The sequence below is a fragment of the Condylura cristata genome, unplaced genomic scaffold, assembly GCF_000260355.1.
Source record: "Condylura cristata isolate star-nosed mole 26May11 unplaced genomic scaffold, ConCri1.0 scaffold00005, whole genome shotgun sequence".
Classification (NCBI taxonomy): domain Eukaryota; kingdom Metazoa; phylum Chordata; class Mammalia; order Eulipotyphla; family Talpidae; genus Condylura; species Condylura cristata.
In genome coordinates, this window is record NW_004567106.1 from 28,361,707 (window position 1) to 28,376,612 (window position 14,906).

General features: G+C 37.7%; 1 protein-coding gene across 1 annotated transcript in view; it reads left to right on the forward strand.

Annotated features, from left to right (window-relative positions):
* The window catches only part of CREB5 (cAMP responsive element binding protein 5), a 385,106-nt gene that overhangs the window by 856 nt on the left and 369,344 nt on the right, over nucleotides 1–14,906 (forward strand). The gene's annotated exons all lie outside the window — the stretch shown is intronic.

Below are 14,906 nucleotides of genomic sequence, written 5' to 3' on the forward strand. Positions count from 1 at the left end.
TGAGCTGGTGTCTCATGTTACAGATAGGAAAGTTGAGGTTGGAGAGGTTCAATAACTTTCCCAAAACCCCTAGCCAAGTGATTATTTAATAGCTTAGTCCCAACTTGGAACAAAATCCCCCTATTCAAGTCCATGCTCTTCCACTCTGTGTGCCAATCAACAAACCTCCATACTCCAAGGAATAGTAAATGTCTCCGTCTGGTCTCTTTTCTTGATAGGGTCTATAAATGTGATGGAAATAGACCCCAGGCCCTCTGCCAGGCAAGGGGAAGCAGCCACGGCTCGCTCTCCACAGTGGGGGTGTGGCTTCAAAGTACTTCTCAGTGCCCTGGTGTAACTGTCTCTCCCTCACAGACCAGCCTTTGGCTTCAGCAACTTCCCAAACTTGAAGGACTGAGGTCGGATTCCCAGCAATATAAGCAGGCCATTGGGGCCAGGGAGGCTGGGAGTGGAGGGGAGAGAGACTGGGAGGGGTGGAGGGGAAGAGAGAAAGAGGAGAGAGAGGAGGAAGAGGGAGAAGGAGAGAGAGGGAGGGAAGGGAGGAGGGAGAGGGAGAGAGAGAGAGAGAGAGAGAGGGAGAGAGGGAGAAAGGAGAAAAGGGAGGGAGGGAGGGAGAGGAGAGAGAGAGAATACGACTATTATTCATTATTTTCTGGGTAAAATAATGTTCATGAGCATGTGAACTGCTGACTGCTGTGGGGGAGCTATGAAGCTTGTTAAGTTGTGTGTAAGGTAAGAATCCCTTTTCCATGAGCTTCATGAATCACTTTAGTAAGAACTGCAGTTTAAAGAGGGAAGGGTTTTGTTTTGTTTTGTTTTGTTTTTTTTGAGAAACCTGAAGATCTACAAAAAACATTGTCCACATCCAGACCTAGATATATGTTCCCTGTGAAATGATGGTATTGAATATTAGCTATTTAGTTTTAAAACTTAAAAAATAGCTAACTTGTGCCACCCTATAGATTTTGTCATTTTTGTTTGCTTGTAGCATTTTATGTGGATCTGTTTGTGATTTTAGAATCCTGATCAATTTCTAGCAATTTTTAGTTTTTAGCTTTACTCAGAGTGAAAATGCTTGCTCAACTGATAACTTTGAGACAACTGTTTTTGACTAAAATTACCAATCACATAAATTGCATGTCAATGGAAGTCCCTTGTGACTTTACATTGTTTATCTATGATCACATAGTTTATAGAACATCCCTACGAAGTAGTAGAAACTATTCCATTGTTTCTATATATCCATAATGTTGCAAATCTTATTTGAATACATGGCTAAATGAATGGTAGTTTGTCAGAGACCCTTTTCCTATATAGTTCTTCAATTACACTAATGTTGAAGATTTTCGGTACAACTATTTGCCAGTTTCTTACATCCACAGATTCAAAACCAATCAGTCAGGACTATCCATGGCTATTTGTATGGTTGTCAAACTTATGGTCTATTTTCTTACTATAATTTGCTTGTTAGCAGCAATGCCTCACTAGCCTAGACAATATTGGCTTAGTGCTTGAGTTATTAAGCTGAAAATTATTTTATGGGAGTGTTGTGTTCCCTACATCCCAAGTTGTGAACTTTGTATTTATTGTTCGTTTTCTTATGGCTGTGTTGTTAGATTAAAATTGGGGATTTGAGTGGATTTATTATTTTTGATATCTTTTCTTTCTGCTTCTTCAAAGCAATGCCGGTAGTCACAAAATTAATGTGATCATGGCTGGTGTTTCCCATCTATATGCTCTTTTTGCTTCTTACAAATTGGATTTCTACAGCAATTTAAGATCTTTATTTAGAGGCAGATTTCTTGGATGAAGATGGAACAATGATCTCAGTCAATTCATTATCTTGTCCAGTTTGACTACCAGCTGTATTATGGGAATCAACCAATGCTTTTATAAATTAGTTAAAAAAAATTTAAATCTATGACTATTTCTCTGAATTCTATTTAAGACTATTGTACAATTGAGATAATATAATAAATGAAGGGGGCAATCACCTCAAATATTTAAGTGAAAGAAAAAAAAACCTTTTCAGATATGCTAAGCAGATTTAAAGAACCCTTTTGTGTTGCTTATTTGTAAACTAAATAAACTATCTGTTATGTGGCATTGCTTTAAATAGAAACCCTGGCACTTTAAAAATGACATCATGTTTAATGTTTTCACTAAGAGTTCTTATTCTTACATTTTGTAATTAGGGAAAAAATGGTCAATTAGTGTGTGTGTGTGTGTTTTTAGGATCCATTAGTATTCCATTGTTGGTAATCACAAATCATGGATTTAACATAAAGAGAGAGAGAAAGAGAAAATGAGAGAGAAAACCTTTTATAAATTTCCAGGTAGTGATAACAGTGTTCCCGAAAAAGAAATAAATATTTTGAAGGTCTTCTTGAGACAGTGGGACTTTCAAAACAAAATTACAAAGATTAGGATAAATTCCTGAGTGTGTAAGAGGTTACACTGACATTTTTTGAAAAATGGATCAGGATCAATTTAATACTTAAAAAAGACAAATTTTAGTGGTTTTTCACTTATTTTCTCAAGGTTCACATCTGCAACCTTTGCCCTAAAATTAATAAGGATTGAAAACCACCATGCTGGCATTGGGTTTAAGGTAGTTTTAGAGTGCCTAAGCGTTCCTATTCACTTCGGGATTCTGATGTGGGGAGTAGCAACAGGCAGAGCTGGGGAGGTCTTCTTATTGATGGCCAAACTCTTCATGTTACAGAGACCATCCTAGGGCTGGGAGTACCCTCAGCTCACTCACAATAGAGCTAGAAGCATCAAACTGGGCCTAGCTAGATTCCAGGTCCCTCCTGGCAGTCGGTTTCTTTTACCACCAATCAGACTGCCTTTGTCATGAATGAAGCATAACCCAAGGCTTGTATGTTTTCTTCTTTTCAAGTCTTTTGCTCATAAATCTTTCAAAGACAAATTTTCAGATCTTTTGTATGAATGCCTTGACTAAATAAACTACAGTTTCTATTCGGTTTATTCTTCTGTTCTGCACTGTTAAGTTTTTGAATGCTGGCCTCTTTATTTGAAGGTCATTCTTTACCATTATTTCTCACTAGACATGCCCTGTAAAATTACCCCATCCAGGTTTGTTTGAGGCTATATGTCAGGCAGGACTAAAAATGGCCCAAAAGAAGGCCTCAGAACACGGCAGTTAGCTGTCTTTATTTCCTGTCTTTTCTGGATGTTCTTTGAGGAAGGGATCTGAAAAATTAAAGCTAAAATAAATAATTTTTCTTTTTGTGAACTAGACAACAAGTGCTATTTTCAGTTTGGCAGGTGTCTTTTCCCCCAGGTCCCAGTCGTAATATGTTACATTCCAGGATGGTGATTTCAAAAGTGAATATCACTACGTAAAAAGAAGTGAGTTAAGGTTTGACAGTCAAAACATGTCTAATCAGGCTCATAGAAATCATTCTTGTAACATAAGGGGGCTCCAGAGCACTGAACATTTGATTTAAGATGACATCTTGTATTTAGGATGGGGAACAAGAATATCTAAATCTTGAATGCAGCTACTGTCTGTGTTGTTTGGCCTAACCAAAGCTTTCCTTCCTATCTCTACAAATGAAGTCTTTATATCAGAATTCAGGTCTCTTATTCTTTTACTATATTAAGGAACCCTGTATACAGGTAGAATTTCTCAAATCCCAGCCTGTTGTATGCAGTTCTGCTGGTTTTCCAGTGGGAAGCATCCTTGTTTTTGTTAAATCAGTTGATTATTAGAAGAAATATATTTTATCTCATTTGTGATACTGCTTCCAGATCTGGCAGGCCCACTTCAATTTATCAAAGCAAGACGTTTCTTCTTTAAAGAAGCAATGATGCTCTTTCAGTTCTGAATGACCAAGCACTAATCTAGACTCCTAAGGGTAGAAGGTTGAGAGTGTTGTCCAATTTACGAGTAAACCTGGTTGTGATGTGGCATACTATTATGAAAAGCCTGACTTGCCTCACTGCAAAGACAACAGAAAAAAACCACTGCTTCTGGAAGGAAAGACACTGTTGTAGGCTCAAATTTCTAAATTGTAAGGAGGGAATGATACTTTGCTGAAGGCGACTCTCAGAATGCTCATGCTCTCTGGGGTTATTAAACTACAACAAGGTAAAACATTTACAGACTAGAACTAGGTCATTTGCATCTTAAAAGCCTTAATAATTTTCTTCATCCATTCTCTGCATTTTCCTTATGCTAATGTTTTTTCTAGATTTATATTTTAACATCCATTCCAGCTACTTTGCTCTCATGAATAACCCCACAATAACAAATCACAAGTGAGCACACCACAGAGAGAGGACATTTTTCCATAAGGGAAACAGATTTCACTATTGAATTTTAAAATAAAGAATTTCCAGGATAAAACAGAGAAGAGCGGTTTGAAATATAATTGATGCCATTACTGGTGGTCATTTATAACTCTGTCTGTAGCAATGGGAACAGTTTGAGACTGAAAGGGAATCCCCCAAATGCTGCCTTGAACTCATTATACCTCCCTCCTCCAGGTTCTTCAATTATGACTAAAAAAGTGTTAGTCATGAACAGCACTATTGAATATGAGAAATTCAAATGCCAGTACCATGTTTAATTTTAAAAGTGCTATACTGCCACATTAGAAAAGTGAAAAGAAACACATGAGGTCAATTTTAATAATATTTTACTTAACTCAGTATATTTGAAATACTAACAATTCAACATAGAATCAACATAAAAATATGGATGAGATGTTCTGCTGTTCTTTGTGGGTCTTTTAGTTTGTTTTGTTTTAAGTCTTTGAAATCTGGTATTTATCTTGCAATTATAGCACACCTCACTTTGGACTAGTTATATTTCAAGTGTGCAGTAGGCCACATGTGGCCAGTAACTTGTATCAGGCAATGCAAATCTATGGTCTTTATCCATGGTTCTTAATCCTGGAAGCCTTAAAACCACCTGTGGTGCTGATAAAAAAAAATACTGATACCTGCTCCTCCCCTTCCCGACTCTGATTTAATTAGTTTGGGGCAGGGGCCTGACCTCTATATTTTTTAAAAGCTCCATAAGTGTTTGCAAAGTGTAGCTGGGCTTGGGAACTGCAGTTATTACTGATCTCTTAGGAATCTTCAACTCTAATATTCTGTGATCTATTTAAGAAAAGGGATTGCAATAAAACATACATTCAGATTTCAAGGGAAACAAATGGTCGTTATAGGAGTGCTGCATGCTACAAAGCATAGCTAGAAAATATCATTTGAAAATAAAAATGTATGCACTTTATTATTCAGAAGATAATTCTGTTGTATCCCACATGAGCTCTGTGTTATAGAAGTTCCAAGAGGGGTGTTTAAATGATTTGCTTTCTGAAAAATCTTGACTTATGAGTTGATTTGCATGCAGGCTGTTAAACACTCTGCATTTCAAAAAGGTCAGGATTACCACATTTCAGTAACTTTGCCAGCATGCTTCCTTACCCAGATGCTACTTGCCTTTAGCTGGTTTTGGAGGGAAAATCTTGCTCGGTTGGAGACATCTGGATCCCCTTGTATTTCTTTCCTCCAAAGTTTTAAAGAGCTTTGTGTCATGGTATAGAGTAAATTTGCCCTTTCCTCGTGTTGAGATGTTGATAATAATCTGTAAAGTGTTCATTTAATTTGTTATTCTTTAAAATATTAGAAGACTCCATATTTCTCAATGCACTTCAGACCTTCATCCTTCAAAAATGTTTCTAAAAACTATACACTAGTCTGCACATTCACTAAAGGATGCAAAGAACCAAGAAATGAGAAAAAAATCAAATTCCTCACCCCTTTTTTTCTGAAGTGAACAAATAGTGACTAGGAGAGACTTCTGTACTCATCTTTTGACCTTAACACTGTTGCTGCTGCTGCTGCTGCTTCTGTGGGCCTGTGCATTCCTGCCCTCCTGAGTCACTGAACCCTGAGTCCTTCTGCTTATTCCCTGCATAGTGGTCTATTTCTGAATACCTGTACATCTCTGAGTATGTACTTTTAAAACATGACTTAAAAAACATTTTTAGGTATGTTTCCCTAAATTTTGTGGTGATCATATGTGTATTTTTTGTGAAATCATTCATTGGAAAAATTTTTTTTTAATTTTTTTTTAAGATTTATTTATTTGTACATACAGAGCTGGGGTACTGGCCAGAGGCTCAGGGGCGGTGAGAGGCTTCACCAGAGACGGAGTGGGGAGCAGAACAGGTAGATCGACGAAGCACACTGCTGAGGGGAGCAGCGGGCGGGTCAGGAGAGGTCTGCCACGCCATGTGGTCTCCTCTGGGGCAGGCTGGAATTGAACTCATCCGGAAGTGGCTTTTTAGCTTCTCAGTGCAGTGCTTTAACCTGCTGCGCCACCAGGGAGGGCCATCTTTGGGAGAATTTTAACTTCCATTTATTAACACATAGCTCTAATCCCCAATGGTGGAGAAACAGGGATTGAAGACCTAGCATCTTGTTTGCTGATTGGAAGGGTGGTGAATGTGAGAAAAGAGCTCATATTTATTAGTGATTAAGTTACATCTACTACTTTGACTTCCAGGTGGGAATTCTTCATTAGTGTTTACTCTTGCTTTTGTCTTTGAATTAACAAATAGCTTTCTCTCTAATGCTTTTTCTTGCACTTAAATGGTTGCTCTGCTAAGGAGGCCTGTTTTTCAGTTTCAGGCTACATATACCTGTATCAATTAACAAATACATAAGGTATATCAACTTCTTAACATGGGATCTGTCCTAAAAATTGCATGGAGACATCTGTTGCAAACCTGTGCTTTCGGTGGTATATGGGCAAACTTGCTCTCAGGCCACTTTGTGAATGAGTGTTAGAGGACTTTGTAAAGAGACAATAGAATATAAAGATGGAAGTTATTTAACTCTTGAGAATTGAAACTAAAGGTCTGAAGGTATTCATCCAGTGAGGAACATAAAATCTAGCCCTCACTCCGGAATTTAATAAGACATTTTGGTTCCTGATTTGTAATCTACTGCCTATATACTTGACTTAGAACTATCTGCTTTTTGAGTATTTGGTCTTTGTTTTCTCCTAATAATGGGTAGGATTGGCTTTAGCCATTTATTTGCAGCTTCTATCTGTACCTCTGTGCCTTAATGGGTGAGATACAAACCATGATTAATAATGCAATTTGTGACCAATGCCAGAGAGAGATTATTTTGGGCCTCTTTTACACACTATATTAAAGTTAAGGTAATTTTAATAGTGATACATATATGTGGTTATGGTGGTGAGGCTTGTATATAAATAAAAATCTTGGCCAGTAAGACTAGAATGTACGAACACAAATATTTGTAAATGTGTTCATTATCATTTTTAGGATACCCAGGGATGACTTATTCCTATTTTTGAGTATCTATTTGTTACATTGATGCCAATGCACATATTGTTGATTAAAAGATATTGCTAGATTAAAAAAAATTCAAGCCATATTGTAGAGTCTCTTCTCATAAGGCCTGGCTAAGCATACACTCTACAATTTCATCTTCCAGCTCTGGGGAGCCAGATGACTAACAACCACCACTGTAAGAGCCATTCTGGTGGACGTCATCAAAGACGATGGTGCACAGTGTTTTGGCACTATGAAGTAGCATGTAATTTGAAATTGTGCTTTTTGCTAAACACCCATGCTAATCTCTAAACCATTCAAAACATTCAAACAAAACAAAACAGTGATGTCTGCCCATTGGATGGAGAGTGTTGGCAGGGAAGTACAATCTTTTTTTTTTTCTGTGCCTTAAAAACACTTCACAAAACTCAGGGAGGAGAAAAAAAATGTGCCTCATTATTTGACATGCCTGTTTGAAGGGATAATATTAAGACAGATAGATGAACTCTTTAAAGCAAGGAAGTAGGCTTTTTTTTTAAGCATAAAAACGATAGTATCTTTAAAAGGAAGGCTGAAAGTGGATGCTTATCTTATTTGATGCTTAGCAGATACTTCATGAAGTCTACTTAAGAAGTCGTGCATCCTTTTACATAGTTTTAATTATTTATTGTGTTCTTTAAAAACAGGGGGTTCTCAGTATTGGGTCCATAATAGTGTGGTATACATTTAACCCTTCAATGCAGTACACTTAAAATGATTAGATACACAATTTTATAATAGCTATAAATTATAACTATTTTATAATTTAAAATAGTTGTGACTATTTTACCACCATTTTTATTAAAAGGAGAATAAGGCTTGCTTGTGCCCATTCCCCAGATGAAGAAACAAAATTCAGAGACTTCTTGTTCAAAGCTAGGTGTCTTATTTTGGTGTTTTAACAGAAGGAGCCAAAATCTGTAGTTCCGGCTAATGTAGAGAGAGACGTTGATGTGTGATGTAGTTCTGAAGCATAAGATACTCCAGAGAAGACCAGCTAAATGCGCAAAACTGAATGCCACTTTTCTGGAAACTGGCTTGGATCTAATGCGTCCTGTGTATAGAAAGCTGTATCATTTACTTTGGGGGAAAAAAACTTGGCACCATTTGAACACTTCTATTTGTGCTGAGTTGATTGCTTTCTTCGTGCATGGATATGCTCAATTGAGATCAATGAAAAAAAAAAAAAACAGAACCTTGTAGTATATGTAAGGGAATATGAATCCATACTGTATAGGGATACTGGGCAATGGAGTATTTGTCTAGAGAAAAAAATTCTAGGAGTTTAGAGTTCTGGTAGCAGGTTATCCCTCCCTCCTTTTTTTTACTCTCCCCTTCTTCTTTCCCTCCATTATCAAATATTTTCTGAGCATCTATTGTCTGCCAGATTCTGGGGATACTGGATTAAAACAGGCACAGTCCCTCTGCTCATAGAATTTACTGGTAGGAAAGACACCAAATAAGTCACTGCAATAGAGTACAGTAAGAGAGGGTTAGAGAGAGAGAGCAGATCTGGAGGCAGAGACCCAGGGTGTGCAGGGGCTCATGTGGTTGTCCAGGCAAGAGGTGATGGCGACATGAACTATGATGGTGCCATCTTCAAAAGTCATTGAAAGATAAAGTCAGTATGTCTGGGGGATTGACGACCTAGAAGATAAAGGGGAGGAAGAAGGGACAATGCTTTCTAAAGGAAGTGAGAGCCAGGGTAGGCCTAACACAATAAAACAGGGCAGTGATGTCCGGACTATCCTTTGTGATGGTGGAAGAGGGGAGGAGTTCTGACCCAGTGTTCTATGGGTTTGTGTCTGAGGCCTTGGAATAGAACAGAAAATAATGAAGCAAAACCTCATTATTATATATATTACATATAATAATGAAGCAACGGTAATTAAAAACTGTAGAGCAGTGTTTGGTTCCAAGTCAGTGCAGTTTTGGTAATTTCTGTTAGACAGTAGCACTCACAGGGAGAGAGGCCCTTGCCCCCGCCCCCAAAGTCAGTGAGAAACCAGCAGTTACAGGGTCCAGGTAGAGCCAGGTGTGCTCATTTCCTAAGGCTGCTGGAACAATGTACCACAAATAAGGTAGTAAAACTACAAATGTTTTGACTCTTTCACAGTTCCAAAGGTTAATAGCCCAAAGTCAAGAAGTCAAAGGACAGGTTCCTTTTGGGGGCTCTGAGGAAGAATCTGTTGAAAGTCTCTCTCTTTGGCTTGTAGATGGCTGCCTTCTTCTTGTGTCTCTTCATATTGTTTTCCTTCTTTGTGTGCCGGTCTTTGTGTCCAACTGTTTTTGTGTACAACTTTTCCTTTTTTATAAGGACAACAGTCATATTGGATTAGAGCCCATGCCAAAGCCTCATTTTAACTTGACTACTTCTATAAAAACTCTGTCTCTAAATAAATCCACATTCTGAGGTCCAGGATTTGGGGGCACACAATCCAAACCATAATAGCAGGTTTGTCCATCAAGAAGGCAGCACCCAAGGCAATACAGGACCTCACAGGAGCTGGTGGGTTTGGAGTGACGAGGATTATATTCAGACTTTTAAAACATATGTTAAAAGTAAACTTTTCATAGGTTCCCAGGAAAACTTGGAAACAGATCTGCAGAAATGGGGCCACATATTACTGGATTTGGATGAACAAAGCCAACAAAACAAAGATACACTTTAAAATAGTTGCATACATATTGCACTGATTAATGAATGAGTTAATGTGGGCATTGTCCTTGGTTTGGCCTTGAATTTCTCTCCACAGTTTGTGAAAGAGCAATGCCTAAAGGACAGCACCAACTTTTAACCTTGAGAACAAAGAATTAAATACAACTGTAGTTTGTCACTCTGCCAGGCTTAACAGTCATTGTTTTGATGTGCTAATATTTACTGACAAGTACAAAGCCACCAGTTCCCATAAACAATACACACTCCCTGGTTTGAACATAGATGTTTCAATGCAGGGGGAAGTTCTGATTTTCTAGTTGTTGATAGACAATTTCTGTTTTTTTGCTAACTTTGTTCTGTACAATGAAAGACAAAAGACAACATTTTCTTTCCTAAGAATATAATAAAAGACAATTAAAAATAGTTAAAGGACTTAGAGTTATCTAAAGAAGAGATGCAAATGGTCAATAAACCCATGAAAAAAAAATGTTCAAATTGCTTACTATTAAGGAAATGCAAATCAAAACCATAGTGAAATACTATATTTATTCACTAGGATGACTATAATAAAAAAAAAGATAGACAATACAAGTGTTGATGAGATGTGGGGAAAATAGAACTCTCATATATTGTTGGTGGAATTGTCAGCTGCTTTGCAAACAGTTTGACAGTTCCCTAAAAAGTTAAACACACCTTTGAATTTTATTCATAGGTATACATTAAAGAGAAATGAAAGCATATGCCCACACAAAAACTTGCATATGAGTATTCATAGCAGGGTTATTTATAACAGCCAGAATGTGGAAATAACTCGAAGTTCATCACTTGATGAATGAAAAAAAAAAAATGTATACACATGGTGGAATATTATTTGGTCATAAAAAAGAAAGGTAGTATTGCTATATGCCATAACATGCAGGAACTTAGAAAACATATGCTATGAAAAAGAAGCCAGACACAAAGGACCACAGATTGTATGATCCTACTTATATGAAATGTCCAGAACAGGCAAATCTATAGAGACCAAAAGTAGATTCCTAGTTCCTAGCTGAAGTGGGACTGGTGACTTGAGGGGAGAGTTGATCACTAAGAGATGTAGGGTTTCTTCTTAGGGTGATGAAAATGTCCTGAAATTGTGGTGATGGTTGCACAAATCTGTGGCTATTCCAAGGTCACTGAATTTTATACTTTGAATGTATGAACTGTGTGGTATATGAACTATATTTCAGTAAAACTTAAGAAAAAACACATCAAGGATGACATTTAAGATGCTAAATCAAGTTATAATGCATGACAATAAGGTACTATATATCAAAATGAACACTAGAGACAGGTTGATGGGAGCATTGCAGACCTTGGTAACAGAAATGATCAACTATTAAAAATCTTATATGTCATGTGTCTCCAGTCCATACCTCTCTACCTGCTTATGAACTGGAACCTAGATGAGCTGTTGTTGTTATATAATTGTTCAATAATTCAAACACGAACTACTCTTATCCCATTTTTCCTGTCAACATGTCCCTTTCAATGACGGCCATCATTCTCTGGGTCCCTAGCTTGAATCTTTGTGTTAGTTTTTGCCTTTGCCTTCCCCCTTGGCGATCATGAGCATGCCATTGTCAAATCTCCTAGATGCCACTTGAGTAATGTCTGTGATTTTTGTTCTTCTGATTCTTTTTCAACTGGTTCTGTCCATTAATTTAAGATTAAGAGAACAGAATTACTTATTCTTTATTGTGCTTGCTGTCTTGATTTACCTTGTCAACCTTCATAGCAAATCTACCAAGGCGTATGGTATTAACTCATTGATAAAGAAGAAGTTCAAGGATTAGGGGACAAACCAATGAATATGACAAAATCAGTAAATGGAGAATTGGGGTTTGGAACAAGCTTTGGTCTGATCCCTAATCTTAAACTCAATATTCAGGCTACTGAATGAATCTTTTTGATCTATGGCTCTGAACATTTCAAAAGTCTTCACCAGCATCCTGTTTTAAGTCCCCCAGGCCAACTACAGCCAGCATCCCTGTAGTCATATTCCAGATTCAAGCTAGAGTCATAATAAACTCTTTCTTGTGTTGAGGGCCTCTCACCATTTTTAGATTCTCCTTTCCAGAGCATCTACTATCTTCTTCCAGCACACCTATCCCATTAAGTCTCATCTTTTACCTGTGAAAACACATATTTCCTGATCTCCCAAACTAAACAATTGAATGCAAAATTAATTCCTTAGTGTGTTGCTGGTAATTTTTTTTTCTTAAGAGTTAAAAATACTGTATCTTATTGTGGTTATTTTGTGTTGTCATAAATTCCTTACCTTGGATTACAAACTCCGTAACAACAGGAACCCACCCACTCTTACTCAGTTTCCATTTTCCTCATGAACCAGCATATAGTTCCTTGCAGAGTAGATAGAATTAGTCCTGAGTGAATTGATTAAAAAGAATACTCAGACATTGTTTTTTGTCTGAATCTCCTATTACCAGTATGAGTTATCTGATGTCTGGTGAGTGTTCCTGGAAGAACCAGCTTAGTAAATTCTTTAGCTATATTGATGGATGTCTCCATAAATTAAAAACAATTGCAATAATATTTTAGAAATCCTGAAATTGGTGAGATCAGCAAATCATACAGAATCTCACAATCTTAAGGAATCATTGATTTCCCCCCATTCCTTTCCTTATCTTGTGTAGAGTGAAAAATTTATAAAATAGTTTCAAATAGAACAGACATATTTTAACATTTTACCTCCTTCACTTAACAGTATACCTGAGGTTTATTTTCCTGTTGTTACAGTGTCATCAAAACTACAATTATGCATCTTGTTCCATTGAGTTACTAACCATAGTTTCTTAGGCATCCCCATTGTCTGACATCTAATCTTGCTGTGGACTTTTGGCTGATTATAAACAAACATATGACCAATATTTTTGGTTAGAGAACTATGCACTCTGAAGAACTTCATCTCCTTTCCCTTTATAGTGGTTGGAAATAACCTTCCTTTAACAGTTGAGCTTAGGCAAAATTGTGACAGAGACCAAGTTTGTCTTGGTTTCCTCATAGTACTTATATTTTTATTTCTGTTTTTCTGGCACAGCAACTCAGGCTGCCTTTCTCTGCTAGACTCAGACCTGTCAGCAAAAAACTCTACTCTGTTTCTCCCTCTTCCCTCTTCTTTTGCCAGAGCCACAATCTTAGATACTAAACCATCTATCAATATTTCCTGGGAGTTTGTAATCCATTGCAAAGGACTTTTGGAATCGACAGTGTGGTCATACAACAAAGCACAATGTTAAAGTGAGCCTTTGCTCACTTTGGCTGGAGCTTTTTCAAATTCTAAGCACATGGTGGCGAATGACCAGCAAAATCTCTATGTGCATAGGGAAATACAGAGTGCATCACAGAGCAGGATGTGCTAAAAACAAAGGTGGGTGCATTGTGCTCTTTTCTCTTTCAGATGGAGTAGTACAGTAAAGTACTAGAATCAAGAGAGACTAAGTGAAGGAGTAAATGCTGTGAGATCCAAAGGCATTAATGCTCCCAGGCAAAGGAAGCTGCTAGTTCAACAGTGTTTGAGAAGCTGTGAGGGAACAGTGAGGAAAGAGCAGGAGCTGGTGGGTGGTCAGATCATGAAGGGGCTTGCAGACCCTGCTGTGAACTTTGGACATTAATCTCAGCAATAAAAAAAACCCCTGAGTATTTGAAGAGAATCCATCCCATCTGAAGACTCCCTTGTTGCCATTGAAAAAAGACTATACAGGGTCTAGTGTATAGCTGGGGGACCTGTTAGGAGGCATGGGACTAGTGTTTTAGGTGAGGTGTGGAAATGGTGACAAGCAGGGTGGCTTATGTTGAAGGTAAATCTGAAAGCACTTGTTGACAGAGTGGATGCAGGAGTAAGCGAAAAAATGCTAACTAAACCTTTTGACCACAGACACGGGAAGGATGGAGTTACCAGTAATTGAGATGGGGAAGGTGGCAGCAGGTGGAGCAGGTTTGGTGGAGGAGACCAGGGCCTCTATTTGGGGCTTGTCATGTAGAAGGAGACATCCTGTATTCAGTGGGTTGCTGATATTCAGGGAAGGAGTTTGGGCCACAGTATAAACAGAGTCAAAAATACCATAAGCATCTTACAAATAAGTCTGGCATCAAATAAGCCAGATTCAGTTCATAACATACACTCCCTTAATCAGTGGGCCCCACTGCACAGGAATTTCAGGGGCTTGAAAGCTCTAAACCCATCTCAGCTTTGTCCTTTGCAAGAGCTGTCCCTATCCTTCCACACCATTCCTGCTTTTCCCTGGCTTTCTAATCTCAATTCAATCCCCCTGTTAAAAACTCCTACTCTCCTGAACTTTTCCTTCATAGTATTTATCAAATTTGAAGTTTTCAATTTTATATTCTTTTAGAGTGAATTTATATTCACTCTAACTTGTGAAATGTCAGGAATCATGGGTACTTGGTTCATTACCTTCCCCCCCCACAGCTGACGCTGGCACATTGTAGACACTGTTTCACAATTTGCCAAATGAATGGATGACTGTTATTTATTATTTTATACTGAAATGTAGTTCTGCTTTGTGTTCATTTATCTTTATAGATGTTTTATTCTTTTTTCAAAATGGAATTTTTTTTATTGTGAACTTTTCCTGATTTAATGTGTGCCATTTTTTACTATGTTACTGAATCCTATGCAAATATTTAGGCCAAATATTTCTAACTAGTAGACATTTTTTTTTTTTTTTTAAAGATTTATTTATTTGTACATACAGAACTGGGGTATAGGCCAGAGGCTCAGGGGAGGCGAGAGGGTTCACCAGAGACAGAGTGGGGAACAGAACAGGCAGATCGACAAAGTACAC